The 16,160-nt window shown below is 36.6% G+C and overlaps 1 protein-coding gene across 4 annotated transcripts in view; it reads left to right on the forward strand.

Annotated features, from left to right (window-relative positions):
- KLF12 (KLF transcription factor 12) overlaps nt 1–16,160 on the forward strand; it is a 425,486-nt gene that overhangs the window by 429 nt on the left and 408,897 nt on the right. Inside the window, exon 1 of one of the 4 annotated variants that reach the window (XM_080799530.1) lies at nt 16–224. The exons of 2 other annotated variants lie outside the window; for them this stretch is intronic. The gene's annotated coding sequence lies outside the window, so the exon portion shown is untranslated. Of the gene's footprint in view, nt 1–15; nt 225–16,160 lie in introns of those variants that run through there. One more of the 4 variants, XM_080799531.1, reaches the window with a different exon arrangement.

Consider the following 16,160-nt stretch of genomic DNA (forward strand, 5'->3'; position numbering starts at 1 on the left):
CCTGGGTTGCCCCCCATTCATTTCCTGAGAACTGCAGAGAGCAGCTGAGAGGCTCTGCCTGTGCGTGTGCGAGTGTGCGTGTGAGTGTGCGCGGGTGACGCCGTGTGTGTGCGAGAGTGAGTGTGTGCGCGCGCGTGTGTGTGCGAGAGAGAGAAAGGGAGAGAGAGGGGGACTCTGTGTGAGGGAAAGAAAACAATTTCTCCTGCTCTGCAGCTTCTGTTCAGGTCTGTGCCGATTCCGTTTCTTATCAAAATAAACAACCCCCTCCTTTTTTTTTTTTTTTTTGCCATCCCGAATCAGACCGTATTCTCTTAACATGTTTTATTTTCCTTCTGTCATCTGCTCAAGTTAAATCATTTTGGTTGGTCTATGTTCTTAAAGGGGGAAAGTGTTGGGAAGCGGGAGGGGGCCGAGGGAGGGCGATGCTATTGCAGAGCAAGTAGCGTCGGTCGGATATGTGGAGAAGAAAGAAGGACGTTTCTCCCCCCCACCCCCAAATTCTTTTTTTTTTTTTTTTAAACTTATCAAGTACCGTGAATTAAGCAAATGTTTTTCTACCCCTAGTGGGATTGTTGGTTGCAGTGTTTGGCTGACAGTTGCCAAGGATGAGAAATAAAACACCAGGGCTGAATTGGGGGGGGGGTGTTGTGGAAGTAGTTTGCCCCCAGGAATAGAGCGAGTTCGGAGAATAGCCGCCGCACCGGGGCTGTGTGGGCTGTGGGTGTGCACCGGAGAGAGTGGAGGGGAAGGGGTTAAGGCGGAGATGACACTGCTGGCATGAATAGTGGTCCTGGTGCTACATTCATTATTGTCTCTGGTCGTAATGATGTGTAACTGTCACTTGCTACGGTGCCTGGTCCATGGAAGTAGCCAGGGGCTGGCCCGTGGCTGTTATTTTCAATTACGGGGGAGCCGGCCGGAGTTGACAAGGGGCAACTTTGCACGTCCACGCGAGCCGGGAAGCCCGCGGAGACGGCCTGGGAGCCACTTCTTGCCTTAGAAGCTCGCTCCCAGGACTCGGACTTGACCTCCGCGACATTAGTTGGTGTTCATGTTAGATGCTCCCCTACGGGGAGAATCAATCCTGCTTTTGTTGGGTAGAGAACTGCCTATTAGAACTTTGAAAACTTTTATCTTTGGGGAAAAGGGTGGGGTGCACTCAACAGTTCTGTTTCGAAGTGCATTTGAGGCAAACGCTTGGAAAAAGTACCAATTCCTTTGTTATATGCCCTGCAGCTTCCCAACCCCCTTCACCCTGCGCTTCGAGTTTTGCATACTTTAATAGTAATACCCTTAATTCAGCTGATAAAAACTGACTGTTGAGTTAAAGAGTATTAGTACAACGGAATGTGTAATCTGGATAAACAGTTTGTATGGTTAATATTGTCAGCTCTCTAATTTAACCGTACAGATTTTAAGTATCGTTCTGTATGGATTGTTTTAAGCAATTCCACTGGCTAATAGAATTCTCCGCCGAGCACTCGGGTATTTTATTTTAAATCAGCTTTAATATTCTGTTTCTCAGTAACACTGGGGAGGTGAGCAGCTCTATTTACATTTACTGCATGTGCATCCAGTGGCTTCAGTAGACATCTGTCAATCAAATAACGTCATTCTGCAAATCCACCTAGACGCCTGCAGGCCCTTTTCTTACTGGAGGATAGAGTTGTTTGGATAAGCAAATGCTTTGAAATAAATTTGGTGGCTTTTAACAGGGCGCAGCTCGTGATGGGAATAGGAGTGGTCACTTTGAAGAGTGGGTGTATTCCATCATCTAAGAAATGCTCTTTGGAATTGGCATTTAATAAAAACAGCGACACCCCTTCCCCCCCCAGGAGCCAGGCTGTGCTGTTTGTAGACCTCATTCCCATGTTGTTTACATTTGTTTAGAACCACATAAAAATTGGTTGTGATAAAGGGGTATACTTCCAGGCTAGAAAATGTTTAACTGTGGAAGCTCAGTGGACATGGGATGTTGAAGGACAAACATTTCAGTTGCATAAGTTGTATCTCTTGCTGCAGGCTGGTCAATGTGAAGACTAGCTTGAGTCTGGTAAGCTGCTTTGGGTTGGGGAGAGAGCAGTTAGAGCATAGAGGTATAGGCAGACGTTTGTCATGTATTTTGGAGAGAGGTTTATTTCTGCCTTGTAATTCATAACTATTATGAAATATATGAAGGCTGGTAAAATTTGGGACTTTTAGTTTATGAAATAAAACTGTGTAATGAATACAGTTCTGTCAGGCTTGTCATTCTTGAGGGGTTTCTGTTTATTTTTGAGTTGCTTCAGTTGATTTATTACTTGGTAATGCCCATTTGAAAGAATCTTCGTTCAGATAAACTTTATTTTGGAATGCTTTGTCTTACTATTTATTGAATGAAGATTGTTGTGCCGGTGAGCCCTTAATATATATATATATTTTTTCCTCCAGAAAGTTCTTTTTCAGTAACCGAATGTCCTTTGGGAGAAAACTGGTCCTGCTGTAGCATTTGAGACCTTGACCTTAGCAACTCTTGGCTGGTGGTTGTTTACTACAGCTGCAGCCTATGTGTGTACAGAAAGGGAAGGGACTGCAAACGCTCGTGGGCTCACTCTCCCCAGGCCAAGGGAAAAACAAATCAGGATGCTTGACGTTCATTCATTCCGAAGAGTGTGCATCAGGCATATAATAGCAATGGTGTTCTGATCATTTAAAACTATGTATATGTTCCTAGGGGATTACTTCCCCACCTCCTGTGAAAAGTAAACAAGCACTTTAACAGACTGAGTGAGTTTTAAATGTTATATCATGAAGCAGGCTGTTAACAGCTTAATGAAATAATTTGGTCTTAAACATAGGTGGGTTTTTTTGGTATGGTTTTGCTTTTGTTTTTGTTGTTTGTTTTTCCTTTCTGCAAAGAGGACACAAGTGCTTAGGCCTTTAGGCCTACACTGAGGGCATCTTGAACTGCAGCCAGTATTGGTTAATCTAGACTATTGAGTAACCTTACCAGTGAGGTGATATTGTTAAATAGTTGAACATATAAAGGCCCGGGACGTTTTTACCATCGCATGAGATGGAAAGTGTGGAATTTCATATTTATGTGAATTTCACTGGTACAATCACATTAAATTGGGGGGTGCTAAAGAGGTTTTCTTTGTATATAGGAGAAACAGTCTTCTTAGAGTGTTAACTTCATAAATACAACTGTCAGTGATTTGTGGATTAATGCAACATAGTTGTATTCTACAATACTAGAGGCACAAACTCATTTTTAAAGTTACTCTTTTTTTGGATAAGGAAGTCTCCCCACTCCTGCTTCCATGTTGATTAATGAACAGTAGCTAAAAAACTCCACACTGATTTATTTAGAATCGACACCCATGACTATCTTATTCTTTGTTGAAAACAACTTTCATTTTTATAAATAATTCCTAAAATAGGTTGCAGTTGCTTACCTTTGTCATTTACATTTTGAAAATACTGTATGCCAGTAGAGTGGAAATATATGTCTTTTTGCCTGGTGTCCGTTTATTTTCTGTGTGAAATTTTTCTTTTTATTTATTTTTCAGCCTACAAATTACACACAGCTTTCAATCTTAAGTATGTACAAAATGTAAGGGGAAAAATATTAACATTAAATCACTGGCAACACCCTATAAACCACAGCCTTAACTCATCCACCACAACCACAGCTCCCCAAATCAAAATGCTAGTAAACAGATGGGCCTTGCCCTATGCCCAGGAGGTCAACAGCCTTAGGCTCCGTGAGATCTGCTGTGTTTCTAGATCCCAAACCGGTCCAGAGAACTGTTTGACTTCAACAGACCAGAATTCATTTCCAGGGCCTAGACCGGCCACACCCCATCTGATGTCAGCTTTTGAGTTCTTGTGGTGGAGAACACATGCTGCGGATTAAATGGTTGCTTTCTCTATATATTCTCAGTAATTATGTTACAAAAGGATTTTTCGGTTTTGGGTGTTTATTGTCATAAAAGTGGCTACTTGAGTAGTCTTGTTGCTCCATAAAAATTTGTTTTGGTCTGGCAGTAGATTGCAGGATATTCACCCAAAAAACTCTGCTCTGGTATGGCCTTTCTTCCTGTCTTTTTTTCAACTTAAAGTCCTGCTTCTCTTCTGTGGCTAATTCCATGGTATATATTTTTGGATATTAATGTAACTGGACTGGTCCAAACAGTATCGCTTTTTAGGTACAGATGGTGTAGTAGAAAGCCCTTGCCACTGCCCTCGTGTGTGGAAGGCGAGAAGCAGTTGCAGAGCTCTGGGACAGTTTTCCCAGTCCCATCAGAGTAACAGAGGCTGCCCCTATTATGATGGACTGGCCAAGACGCCAGGAATTGTGTTCCCAGTGCTACATTCACCACACTTAGGGGTTTTCAGAATAATTCCTGTCATGATGTATATGTGTAGTTGTGTGTGTGTGTGTGTGTGTGTGTGTGTGTTTGCTTTTTTATGTATGTACCTGTGTGCATACATACACAGTATTTATATTTATGAATGCGAATTTTTATATTGTCTTTCTATGTTGGTATATATACCCCCCCATGCCGCATACACTAAGAAGAATTATAGTAAAAAGCCCCCTCCCCCCCTCATCGAATAAAGAGGGAAAGCACACAATTTGTTTTCTCAAAGCCTATGTTTAGTAATATTATTCTCACTTGGTTTTTTTTTTTTTTTTGATTTTAGCAAGCAAACGTACAGCATGAAAACAGCCCTTCCCCAAAGAAAACAAACCAGCAAAACTAAATGAAAACCAAGAGGAAGGATTGTAAAAAATGAAATAAATAACTCTAAAGAAAATGTTTATTCATTTCCCAATCAGGTATCTGCTAAGAGTATATATCCTGTTGTCTGGACGGATTTAAGGGGTAGAGATACTACAGTTTGAATTAGGGGCTCTTGCCTTCTAACTCTGAATGACCTTGGTCACGTTTCTTAACCTCTCCGAGTCTAGAAAATGGGAAAAATAACGTGCATTTTACAGGGTTGTGGTGAGGGTGAAAGGAGATAGTGTGGGTACAAATCACTTTGTAAAACTAGAAAGTACTGGTGTGGCAACCGATTGGACAGGGAAACCACTCCCTCTCCATCCCCCACATCCCTACAAGGGATGAACTTTCCAGCCTCTCAAAGTGAGCATATAAATTACACTTATGGAGAAGGAATTTCCGAGTGTGGGTAGAAAACTTCTGGCAGTCAAAGGTCATGAATTCCATTCCTGTCTCACCAGAGATTTGCTCTGTGACCTTGAGAAAGTCATTCTTAAAAAGTTTCTCTAGCTGGTATGAAAGTTACGGACTATTCCCATTTATATAATGCAGGTGAGGTATCCGAGGTTTTCTGAAGAAGGTCCATGAAAATACAGTTCCCATGATCATTTTACAGAAAACAGAAAATAAAGATCAACAGTGATTATTTAGGGATTGTAAACCTCCAGGCTATTTCTTCAGTGAGTCAACTGAAACTTCTATCAACTGGTCATTAAAAATCCCTTTAATTTTTTTTTTTTATAGAATCATTACATTCGTGCTGTTGTACTATGATTTAGAACAGTCTATTGAACTGCAAATTCCTAGTTAAGCCAAGATTCTGTTGATTAAGCTATGTCTGATTTATGGCTTAAGGTGTCTTGGTTAGACTCAAAACATTGTAACACAATACATGCACAGTAAAGAGAGGTAAATGATGGAGATATTGCATGGATATTTGAAAATCTGTTGAACACATTTTATATGCACACCTTTTTCTGCCACACACATTTCTTTACACACATACATTTGAGAAAATTAAGAGCAATATTAATTTACATAATTTCTCCCCAGCTACATTTTCTTTAGTTAAGAAACAAAGTATGCTTTCACACTGTGTAAACACTATTCTTGCAAGAGCAAAGAAACACTCAAACTAGCTCATCGATATAACTCGTTCCAGGCTCTTTCCATGTGGCACAAATACCCTAACTCCTGTTCATGTTAACAGCTATTACTGTAAACATCACTTTCTGTGGGACTCTATTTACCAGCCCTTGCTTTGAGAACATCCAGGCTTCTAGTCTGTATTCTGTGGCCCTGGAGTACATGCTGTTCCATCTGGTATAATTGCTTGTTGCTTTGCCTTGTCCCCTTGAGAGCAGGAAGTGTATCCTCCTCAAAGCTACTGTCCCGGCTTCTCACCCAGTGCCTACCATTGTGACTCATCATACAGGGCCAGGGCTAAAATACTCATGGGAAGAACAAATGAAGGAGTGCAGTCCCACACTAACCCTTCAGTAGCTAAAGGGCAGTGTCATGGATATTTCCTACCTACATCTTTTCTAGCTATGTATATTCAACTCTCTTAGCCATTCCACAATTCACAATATTTTCTTGAATTTTTAAAATTTTATTTTTGCAAAATGAAGCTTTGTAGTGGAGTCGAACAACGCTGGGTTTGAAACCTCAGACTACTCAGGTTTTGGCTGTCTAACAGGGCAAGTTAATTCTCCAAGTCTCCCTTTACCCATTGATAAGTAAAAACAAGAACAAGTAATGTCAGCTTTGTAGATGGGTTTGAGGACGAAAACTGTGGTGATGTCCATAAAACATCTAGTATATGTACCTTGTTCACATTTAGTGCTCTATAAATATTAGTTTGTTCCAGGGTATTGGTGCCTCTCTCTCTTTTTGTAAGTTTTTAGTTTCAGTTAGTTAACATACAGTGTTATGTTCGTTTCGGGTGTAAAATACAGTGATTCAGCATTTCCATACATCACTCAGTGCTCATCAGGACAGGTGAACACCTTAATCCCCATCACCTATTTAACACAACCCCCCACCCACTTCCCTTCTGGTAACCATCAGTTTGTTCTCTATAATTAAGTCTGTTTCTTGATGTGTCTCTCTTTTTTTCCCTTTGCACGTTTGTTTTTTAAATTCCACATATGAGTGAAATCATATGGTATCTGTCTTTCTCTGACTGATTTCACTTGGCATTATACTCAGTAGCTCCATCCATCTTGTTGCAAATGGCAACATCTCATTCTTTTTCATCGCTGAGTAATATTCCATTGCGTATTTGCGGCCTCTACTCATATATCCATGGACACTTCGGCTGTTTCCGAATCTTGGCTATTGTACATAATGCTGCTATACCAGGGGGCATGTATCTTTTTGAATTAGTGTTTTTGTATTCTTTGGGTAAATACCTGGTGATGTGATTGCTGGATTATAAGGGATTTCTATTAAAAGCAGACAGTTTAGAATCATTGGATTATAAAGTAATCCATTTGGAATGAAGGGTAGCAACAAAATAAAGTAGCTGCTCTTTCTTGTGCAGAAGTTAGGCACCGTGTTTCTCATGTGTTGGCTTATTTGGTATGTACTCTTTAGTATACAGGTATGTGTAGGTTGACTTCCAAATAATTTATACTATGAATATACTATGTTTATACTATAGTATGTGTGGAGACCCCTAGAATACCTTTTATATACTGGATCTTGACTTAGGGACATCAGTTCACAGATGGTGTTTTTTAAAGCTATTGTGTGATGGTGCTCAGTGCCAAGTAAGAGTTCCTTCCCCCCCTCCCCACCCCGTGACTTTGCTATTTTTGACAATAATTTTAAAGATTATTTGAAAATTGTACTACTTTTGCTTTTCATTAACAAAATAAATGGAAAAAGGCAGAAAATGAAAGTGCTGCTTCGACTTGTAAGAAACAGGGTTTATCATCTTGATACACAGTTGAAACAAATCATTAGGTGTGTTGAAAAGTGACTCTTTGGAGGTACTTAATGGAGTTAATCTTATAAATTGTGAAAAATAAGATTATGGAATATACAGAATGCTATACATCTGTTTTTAGTACAGAACTTAATAGATTACATGTAACTATAGAGTTTGTAATTTTTCTTTTGTCTGTGGGAGTGGATCTCCTTTAAAACATAAGTCTGGTCCCTTGACTTAACACTTATTTGGATTTTGTGTAGGTTTCCAGGAGTGCATTATATATTGTAAAACATGAGATTACTCTATTTAATATTCTTTGAGTACCTATATATGACATTATGGTTTCTATTTTATAGATGTAGGAACTGATTTTCACCAAATTGGTGCGATCGTGGTCAACAGCCAACTAGCGCCAAAGTGAAGATTTGAATGCTGGAAAGCCTTTGTGTCACTCTTTCCTCCCTGTGTTACTCTGCTCTCCCTTTAGCATTAAGTATGCTATTCCAGAGTTAAACTTGTTGTAGAATTGAGCAAAAAAGGGGAATATTATACAAATATTGTGTTTAGAGGCTGTTATTTTATTTGTAGATTATATTGACATACTACACTTCCTAGAATACATTTACTAGAATATTTACTTTAATACAGACGCCAGTTCTGTGATGGGTGATCCGTGTACTGAAACAAATTATGAGACCTAATCCAAAAAATTATTTTAGAAGGCAACAGCTACAGGATGTTTCCAAATGACAGTAGTCAACCAGTAACTTCTGGCCAATATGCATTGTGCCATTTGATAAGGCTGTTATAGTCAGAGGTATCATAAAAGTAAGAAAAAACATAATCTCTCTAAAAAATGCCTTACCTCTTCTGACATATATATATATATATATATATATATATATATATTCCTATCATGTATATGGAATCATGTATAAAAATGGGTAGGACATCATCATTACTGAGCTGAAATCAAGGAGAGGAGGTAAGACTTAATGTAGAAAATTATAATAAAGCAATTTGTGATAAATGGACCAAGGGCTGTAAGTTACTTAAACGAAATGCATAGGAAAAAATGCCCTTTATCTGGGAAATCAAGAGTTTCAGGTTTTTCATGGATATGGCAACAATTCTTTGTGGGAAACATTTACTTTCTAAAGAAAAAAGCAAACCTATAAGAATAAGAAAGCAAATTAAAATCATATTTTGGCTACTGTGGTGATTTCACATCTCCTTTTCTGTTATCTTTTAGAGCTGATGGCTTTATGGTGTTTTATCATTTGCCTTATCACCAGAAAATTGTGATTCCCAAAAATAAAGCCTGGGAAGTGCTTGGCTAGTAGGGCATGCAGTGTTATAACGAGTTTAGAGAAGTTTATTTGGGGGAAAATATATATATATATACACACACATATATATATATGTATATATATGTCATGATTGGTTAATAAAATTTTAAAAATATCCCTTCTGTGAAGCTGTCTAGTGAAATTTTTTCATATCGCTGAAGATTTGATGTAATTTATTTATAAATGATGAGAATTTTACCTTTGGCCAAAAACCTTGAATATGAGAGTAAGATTTTTTTTTTTAACTTAAGAACAACAGAAGGAAAAACTTGGAAACCAATCAGTTTTACAGAAGGTCACAGTCAGTTGTAATTTATCAGAGGTGTGGCTTGAAGGGATATTTAGGAAGAAACTTTACATTAAAGTGGTTGGTTGTTCAGAGTGACACCCTCTGGAAAGTGCATTAGCTTTCTGCTTTAGGTGTAACTACAGAACACTTAAGGAAACACACAACATTTCATTTTGACACAATGTATGACAAGAAAGAAATCCACTCTTAATGAGTCTATAAAGGGCAGTGATAGAATTCCTGTTGTATACTGAGCTCTCTATTGAGTATATTAGGATCATACCAAGGCGCTAGGCTGAAGCAGTTGTTTTCATTTATAAATAGCTCGGTAATTAAGACACTCCAGAATACTTGGGAAGTGTGGGCTAACAAAAAGAAATTTGGTTAGTGCTTGGTGGTTTACAGGGTGGTTTTAGTTTCATCCTGACAATCCTATAAGGTAGACAGGACACATGTCACGATTTTATTCGCAAGGATATTAAAGTCATATGAAGGTAAAATAACTAGAAGGTGGCCAAGCCAAAACTAGAACCTTGATTTCCAACACCAGTAACATAATTTTTTCCATTTCATTCCACGGCTGTCTTCCTAAGTTTCGTTTAGTCTTAGATTTTGAAAGTCTGCTTTGCAAAAAAGAGGTGCCTGTGTCTAGCATCTAGCTCATGTGAGATAGTCAGTCTTATTGGATGAATTCTATCCCCTTCCAAAATGTACTTTAAAGGGGCATTAAAAAAGCCATATGCAATAGCTCAGATTTTAGAAGAGTCTGTGCAAATAGAGGCATCTCTACTTTGAAGAAAATGAGGAGACGGTTCATCACTTACCATGTACCAAGTCTTGTGCTAGGTGCTGAAAGTACAAAGATATTCTCTGTCCCGTGTGCAGATCAGGAGGAAGCCCTGAAGCTACACCCAGAGGGAGGGCCATACTGTATATATTTCGGTTTATTTTATTTTCATGTAGATCCTTAGTGTGCCTAAAAATAATACCTATATATTTTTAGATTCATGTTTTAGTTTCTTTTGAGTACTTTTCATCTTATCAGAAAATCTTTTCCATTTAAGCATGTGATTGTTTTAGGTTTCTTTTTCCTTTCAAAAAAGGTGTATTTTGTGCTTGCTGTACTGAAAATGTGTATGGTACACTTAAAAGGCATTCTCTCATTTAGTGCTTATAACCAACTCAAAGCGAGCTATTTATTTAAATGAATTTATTATTACTATTATTACTTTTATGACTAAGGTTTTTAAAGGACAACTTAAGATCTGTAGGAAAGAAGTGTTTCGCCTAAACTCATTGAGCAGTGTTTACAAATACATCTCTCTGATAAAAGTATGTGTGTGAAGACTTTAAACTTCATTTTTTTCTTTTTTTTCCCTACTTCTCATTACCAGCAATAACATTCCATTCCCCCGTAACCCATGTCATCAGAACTATGTGTCCTTTTACATTTTTCTCCATATCCTAAACATCATAAACACATTTACACAAAGTTTTTTGATCACGGATTATAAAAATGGGATTATATTTTGGAGACTGTTGTCAAATTTGTTTTTTGGTTCAGTACTGCCTAAGGGAAATAGTCGCACTCTACTACTGTATCTCTACTCCATTTAAAAAAAAACAACAAAAGTGAAAACAAAATATTGCCTTATATTCCCAAGTACGGTTATTTCATAGTCTACTGAACCATTAACTTATTGATGGGCAACACTTTTGTTTCTAGTTTTTCCACTAATTACACTATAGAAACTAATAACAATATAGAATAATTTCTACTAATAACAATATAGAAACAATAGAGAAATATCTTTATATCTACACTCTGACAGACCAATGGGATAGATTCTCAGGGTGGGATTATGTCCTGCTTCAAAATGTTGCCACATTGCTTTGAAGAAAAAGGCTGTAGCAGTTCTTTTTACCAGTAATGCAGGCAAAATCCTTAACTTGAAACTCCATTAGGAAAAGTTGACACTTTCCCAGTCTGATAGTTGTGCAGTAGTATCTCATGGTTACTTTAAATTAGTATTTCCTGACTGCTGGTGACATTGAACATCTTTTTCTATATTTGTAGGTACATTGGAGTTGTTCTTCTAAAAATTGCCTTTTCATACTCTGCTCATTTTTCTACTTGGTTGTTGTCCTTTGGTTGGAGTTCTTTATATATTATAGCTATTAACCATTTGATATCTGGATTGCAAAGACTTTTTTCAAAAACTGACCTTTGGGGTGCCTGGGTGGCTCAGTTAGTTAAGTGTCTGTCTTGTGCTCAGGTCATGATCTGGGGGTCCTGGGATGGAGTCCTGCATCGGGCTCCTTGCTTGGGTGTGGGGGGAGTGGGGAGGGGAGTTTAGGGGGAACCTGCTTCTCTCTCTGCCTGCTCTGCTTGCCACTCTCCTTGCTTGTGCTCTCTCTCTCTCTGACATGAATAAATAAAATCTTAAAAAAAACCAAACCTGATCTTTTGTTTGTTCAAGAGGTATCTTTTGATGTATAACATTTTTAATTTTTATATAATCAGTTCGTTCTGTCCTACTTAACTTTTTTAATGTTTTCTCCATTGACACAACAGATGTGTAATCTACACTTACACTGAATTTTTCCCTTCCACTTTGATCTTATCTTTAGTAAATTTGTAATTTTTAGTTATATGTGCTATAGAAGATGGATCCACTTTTATTTACTTTCAGATGCATATTAGCACCATTTTTAAAGTAATGTGTTCTTTTACCAGTAAATATAAATTCTGCAATTGTATTATGTTCTCAGATATCCTATGATAGTATCAGATTTTTTTTTCCTTTTAAAGTAGTAAAGTCCAAATCTAAGGAATATGTCATCCATTGTCCCAACTCCCCTGGACAAAAAATACACAAAAACCCTGTTGTGATTCTAATGGGAATTGCATTATGTTGTATATACTCTGGGGACAATTAACATTTTAATATTTTTAGTGCAGTGTATCATCCCCATTCAAGAACGTGGATGTCTTTCTGTTTATATAGTTTTTTATGGTTCAAAAAGATCTTAGTATTTTACTTGTAATGGTTATTTTCACTTAAATTTAGTTCTAAGTACTTTCATAGGTTTTTGGCTATTTTATATTTACTGAGATGATACGATTTTCTGTTTTAGTCTGTTGGTATGGTGAATTAATTGTGTGGCTTGATTTTTTAATGTTGTGCCAGACTCTCATTACTTGTAAAAGTCTTACTTGTTCTTGGTGCATTATCTAGTTATATATAGCTATATTTGATTTTCGAATATTTTGTTAAGACTTAAGATATGTGTTTATACTGTTCAGTTCTTTTTTTTTTCTTTTAATATTTTTATCTGATTTTGCTTTCAGATTATTCCTAGCCTCCTAAAATAACAATGGAAGTGTTCTATCATCTATTTTTTTGGAATACTTTGTGTAGAATTATTTCTTCCTTAAATGTGTGGAAGAATTCACCAGAGAATCCATCTGGATTTAAAGGTTTTTGTCCCCCCCCCCCCTTTGCAGGAAGGCTTTTAACTATAAAGTCAATTTATTCACCACATACAGAGCTATGCAGATTATATGATCATTTGTGAATTAAACATCTTGGTTTGTGTTTTTGAAAGAATTTGGCTTTTTCACCTAAGTTACAGAATTTATTGGCATAAAGTTGTTTATATTGTCCTGTTCTTTTAATGATTGTAGGATCTGTACTGATAACTTGTTATATCTGATTTAGGTGACTGGTCACTTTTCTCCTTTTCTCCTGATCAGTCTGGCCAGGGGTTTATTAATTTTACTGATGTTTTGAAAGGGTCAGCTTTTGGTTTCATTAATTTTTTTCTCTAATTTTTACTTTTTTTCTAATTCATTGATTCCTGACCTTTATTATTTCCTTTATTATGCTTGTCACAGGTTTAATTGGTTCTCTTTTTAGTTTTTTTAAGATGGAAGCTTAGAGTGTTGATTTGAGACCTTTTTTTCTTTTCTTACATAAGGATATAATGCCATAAATTTTCCTTTGAGCACGGCTCCTTTAAACTTTAATTCAGTTAATATTTTCTAATTTCAATTGTGATTTCATTGTTTACTTTGAGTTGTTTAGGATTGTGTTGTTTCGTAGTCAATACTTGGAAATCTTACAGATATTTTTCTGATACTGGTTTATTTTCAGAGTATGTATGATTTTGATTCTTTAAAAATTTTCTGAGATTTGCTTTATCACTCAGTATATACTCTGTATTGGTGAACATTATACATACAAACCATGTGTCCTGTCATTATTGGGTGGGACATTCTATAAATGTCAATTAGGTCTATATTTTGTAAATATCAGTGTGCCAAGTTGGTTAATAATGTTCAGTCTTCTGTATTGTCAACTGATTTTTTTTTTTCTCTCTCTCTTTGGATCTGTCAGCTATAGGGAAAGAAAGGTTTAGTATTTAAAATACAATCATGAATTAATCTGATTATCTTCAGGTCTATTAGTTTTTGCTTTATGCATTTTGAAAGCTTTGTTATTAGGTGCATACATATCTAGGATTGTTGTGTTTTCTTGGTGAGTTGACCCCTTTATCATCATGTAATATCCCTGTTTTTCCTTTATAGACAACATAGAATTGTGTGTGAATTTTTAATCCAATTTTATGATCTCTTAACTTTTACTTGGAATGATTTGTTTGTTTACTTTAAACATTATTTTGATATGATTGGGTTTCAATATAATAACTTGCTGTTTGTTTTCTTTGTCTCACCTAGTTTTTTACTCTTATTTTTCCATATCTTATCTTTTTTGGGGCTTGATTATTTTCTAGTAGTCAATTTTATCTCCAGTAATTACAGGTCTTTGTTTTATATTTCTAGTGGTTACTGTAGGGTTTACAATATATGTCATTAATTTCTCACGGTCTTATGATACAAGACCACTTCCTGTATGATGTCAGAAAGAAAGTTGTAACAGTATACTGCCCTTTTTTTTTCTCTCCCACTGTTTATGTTATTTTCTTAATACATTTTAACTTATACATATTATGAACCATGTATTTCCTAGGTATTGCTTTTGCTTTAAAGATTTAGTTCCCTTTAATATGGATTATAAATCAGAATAAAAGGTCTTTGTTTGTATTTACTGATTTTTTTTTTATACTTCAAAGATTCTTTTATTTCTTTGTTCTAAATTTCTGTCTGGTATCGTATTTTTTTTTGCCTAAAGAAAATATTTCTTGAAATGCAGGTTTGCTGACAGTGATTTTTCACAGATTTGTTTATCTGAAAAAGTCTATCTGCCTTTGTTTCTGAAATATTTTAGCTGGGTTTGAATTTTAGTTTGACAGTTTTTCTCTCCGTTCATTACTTTAGATATGTTGCTATGCCATATTACCCTCTACTTTACATAGTTTCCGAAGAGATGTCCTTTGTCATTCTGATTTTTGTGGCTCCATATGTAATGTTATTTTTCTCTATCTTCAGGATATATTTTTTAACTTCGGTTTTCAGTAAAACCAGATGTTTTTACACAGATAGGTTTGTTATCATTTGTAATTATCCTGTTTAGGAGTTCTCTTAGCTTCTTTGATCTGTAGTTTATTGTCCTTTCTAATTTTTCACAGGTTTTTCCCACTATTTTTATAAGTATTTCTTCTGCCCCCTTTTTTCTCTTCTCTCTTTCTGGACCATTTGGACAAGTACATTAGTTTACTTCAAATTGTCCCTTAGGTCTCGGATCCTCCGCAACTGCCACACCCCATTCAGTTTTCAGTCTGAATAATTTTTCTTGATCTATCTTCAAGTTCACTAATTCTTCCTGTTGTGTCTTCCTATCTTCAAGTTCACTAATTCTTTCTGTTGAGTTTTTTTGTAAACTCAGTGAAAGAATTATCTTTGATATAAAGCTGCTTCTTCAGTGTTTTTATATCACTTAAAAAATTTTTCAGTTTATTGAATTTCTCCATTTATCCCTTTTGTCTGTCTTTTTTTCCAGATTCTTTTACATTTTAATTGTAGTTATTTTAAGGTATTTCTGGTAGTTTCAATATCTCTGCCATCTTGGGATCCGATTATATTGATAGCTTTATCTCTTGACAGCAGGTAACTTGCTTTGTTTTTGTGTCTTATAATATTTTGTTGACTGTGACATTATGTATAAAAGGACAGTAGAGACTGAGGTAAATAATTATGCTAACAAATGGACATGTCTCTTATTCTGCAAGATATTAGTGTCTGTGAAGAGGGAAGATAAATTGTTTTGGTCAGTAGATGTGCTGAGTTATTACTTTGTTGTTGCTTTTGAACTGTCATATCACTGGAGACTTGAGCTTTCTTCAGGAATGCATTGGTTTTACCTTAAGACTTCAGTGAGACATGAACTGTCACAGCGTTTTTCTTCTCAGTGTTCCTGCTCTACCCTTAAGTTTCGGTCAGCACTGAACTCCACTGTCACAGGGGGCCTCCTTTTGTTCTTTTGCCTCTATCCCAGCAGTAGTGTGGGTGGACTTGTGGGTGGGTGAGTGGGTAGGATCTCAATTCTCTTATACCAACAGCAGTCTTAGGCAAGCCTGGTGTACCTAAGTCTGAGTTGAGACTTTGATAGCATGCCTTCTTGTGGTAGTCAGACTCTCTTGTGTCAATGGCAGGCTTAAATGTTTGTGTGCGCTTTCTGATTTCTTTTTTGTATTATTTTAGAATTCTGGATCTGGGTAAGTTTTCTGCCTGACCCCAGGAGCAGATGAGTTTTAACCTGATGTTCACTGCAAGGTCAAATGTGTGTGATTTCTGTCTCTCATCCAATGGCTGTTTTTCTTTGAACTTGGGGAAAGAAATAGGCAGAGTC

Source organism: Martes martes (genome assembly GCF_963455335.1).
Source record: "Martes martes genome assembly, chromosome: 3".
Classification (NCBI taxonomy): Eukaryota; Metazoa; Chordata; class Mammalia; order Carnivora; family Mustelidae; genus Martes; species Martes martes.